We start from the raw sequence: 2,500 nt of genomic DNA, 5'->3' as shown, positions 1-2,500 counted from the left end.
AGGGCAGACGCGGCGATCTCTCCTCGCCCGAACGGCGGGCCGACGGACACGCGCGCCTATAGTACCCGACCGAGGCCGGGTTACCTTGCGCGCGGCCTTCTCGCCGCCGTCCAGACGGTCGCGGCCTTCGCCCGGCGCTAGTGCGCTGGTCCCCGATCGGGCGGCGCCGCCGGCGGCCCGTGAGGGTCCGCACGACAACGTCGCCGACAGGGGGCCGGCTGAAAGCGACCGGGCGACCCGACAGGCCCTCCCGTTTGCCTCTCGACGGTTTCACGTACTCTTTAACTCTCTCTTCAAAGTGCTTTTCAACTTTCCCTCACGGTACTTGTTCGCTATCGGTCTCGTGACCGTATTTAGCCTTAGATGGAGTTTACCACCCGCTTTGGGCTGCATTCCCAAACAACCCGACTCTGGGAAGACGCCGTAGCGCGCCCGCCTGTCGCCGCCATGGGCCTGACACCCGCTCTGGGAAAAGGCCTCGATCAGAAGGACGCGGGCGACCGGCGAAGCGCGCCGTGACGAATTCCGTACGCCACAATTCCGCGCACTCCAAAAGCGCGCGGATTCGGCGATGGGCACATCCCGCTTCACTCGCCGTTACTGAGGGAATCCTCGTTAGTTTCTTTTCCTCCGCTTAGTAATATGCTTAAATTCAGCGGGTAGCCTCGTCCGACCTCAGGCCGAAAGTAAGGACCGGGACTATTCTTCCCGTTCCGCGCTCGCCGTCGGCGCCGCGCGCCGCCGCGCACCTCGATTCCCGCCCTTGAGCCGCCAGCCGTTGGCCTCTTCGAGGTCGACTCGCCGCCGCCGCGCGGGATTCTGGTCGCGATCGTCGCGCATCGTGCCGTGCTGTCTTGAGCGGGACGGGCGCTCGCGCGTCCGACGCCGCAGCAGCCGCGCGGAGAAATCCCCGCGCGGAACGTTTGCAACGCGACCCTGAGGCGGGCGCGGCCCCGGGATTGACCCGAGGCCGCAATTTGCGTTCAGAACGTCGATGCTCAATGTGTCCTGCAATTCACACTAATTCACGCAGCTAGCTGCGTCCTTCATCGACTCACGAGCCGAGTGATCCACCGCCAAGAGCCATCCACGATTGTTTCGCTCGCACAGTGCCTCGCACTAAAGGGTGACAAAATATACCGCGCCGAGCGGTCGGCCAGGCCGACGCTTGAAGCCGGAGCGCGCGGCACCGCGGCACTCGACGCGCAAACATTACCGGGTGACCGAATCGCCGGCCGGCGCGCCGCTCCTCGCGGGTCGGGCGCCGGGTAGCAAAAACTTTTTCTCTCGCTTGTCCGAGTTTCGCGTTCGCCGAAGCGTTTGCGAGACCGTTAATGATCCTTCCGCAGGTTCACCTACGGAAACCTTGTTACGACTTTTACTTCCTCTAAATGATCAAGTTAGATCGTCTTCTCGGACGCCGGCTCGACCGTTGCCGGCCGCGCCAGGTCCAATCGGAGGACCTCACTAAACCATTCAATCGGTAGTAGCGACGGGCGGTGTGTACAAAGGGCAGGGACGTAATCAACGCGAGCTAATGACTCGCGCTTACTGGGAATTCCTCGTTCAAGGGAAATAATTGCAATTCCCTATCCCTAGCACGACCGGGGTTCAGCGGGTTACCCAGACCTGTCGGCCAAGGCGAGCACATGCTGATCCGGTCAGTGTAGCGCGCGTGCGGCCCCGAACATCTAAGGGCATCACAGACCTGTTATTGCTCAATCTCGTGTGGCTAAACGCCACTAGTCCCTCTAAGAAGTTAGACGCCGACCGATTGGGTCGCGTAACTAGTTAGCAAGCCAGAGTCTCGTTCGTTATCGGAATTAACCAGACAAATCGCTCCACCAACTAAGAACGGCCATGCACCACCACCCACAGAATCAAGAAAGAGCTCTCAATCTGTCAATCCTCACTGTGTCCGGGCCGGGTGAGATTTCCCGTGTTGAGTCAAATTAAGCCGCAGGCTCCACTCCTGGTGGTGCCCTTCCGTCAATTCCTTTAAGTTTCAGCTTTGCAACCATACTTCCCCCGGAACCCAAAGACTTTGGTTTCCCGCAAGCTGCCGGAGAGGTCGTAAAACTAACGCCCCCCGATCGCTAGTTGGCATCGTTTATAGTCAGAACTAGGACGGTATCTGATCGTCTTCGAACCTCTGACTTTCGCTCTTGATTAAAGAAAACATTCTTGGCAAATGCTTTCGCAGTCGTTCGTCTTGCGCCGATCCAAGAATTTCACCTCTAACGGCACAGTACGAATGCCCCCGTCTGTCCCTCTTAATCATTACCTCGCGCTCCGAAAACCAACAAAATAGAACCGAGGTCCTATTCCATTATTCCATGCACCATTATTCAGGCGAATCGCCTGCTTTGAACACTCTAATTTTTTCAAAGTAAACGTTCCGGCCGCCGCCGACACTCAGTCAAGGGCACCGGCGGAGAACCGGAGGTGAGGCCAGGACGGCCAGTACACGCCTTGCGACGGACCGGCCGCCTGCGCCCAA

At 59.2% G+C, this 2,500-nt stretch overlaps 2 non-coding genes and 1 pseudogene across 2 annotated transcripts in view; all 3 read right to left on the bottom strand.

The window, feature by feature from the left end:
* LOC146142708 (large subunit ribosomal RNA) overlaps positions 1 to 683 on the bottom strand; it is a 3,662-nt pseudogene extending 2,979 nt beyond the window's left edge.
* Positions 684 to 931: 248 nt separating this feature from the next.
* LOC146142707 (5.8S ribosomal RNA) lies at positions 932 to 1,085 on the bottom strand. Its single transcript, XR_014499878.1, has one exon. It is a non-coding gene; the product is annotated as a 5.8S ribosomal RNA (ribosomal RNA).
* A 247-nt stretch (positions 1,086 to 1,332) lies between these two features.
* The window catches only part of LOC146142706 (small subunit ribosomal RNA), a 1,811-nt gene continuing 643 nt past the window's right edge, over positions 1,333 to 2,500 (bottom strand). The window contains exon 1 of the ribosomal RNA XR_014500179.1: positions 1,333 to 2,500. This exon is cut by the window's right edge and continues 643 nt beyond it. This is a non-coding gene — a ribosomal RNA (small subunit ribosomal RNA).

The sequence above is a fragment of the Ascidiella aspersa genome, chromosome 5 (assembly GCF_963924565.1).
Source record: "Ascidiella aspersa chromosome 5, kaAscAspe10.2, whole genome shotgun sequence".
Taxonomy (NCBI): Eukaryota; Metazoa; Chordata; class Ascidiacea; order Phlebobranchia; family Ascidiidae; genus Ascidiella; species Ascidiella aspersa.
This window is presented reverse-complemented; position numbering and strand designations above follow the sequence as displayed.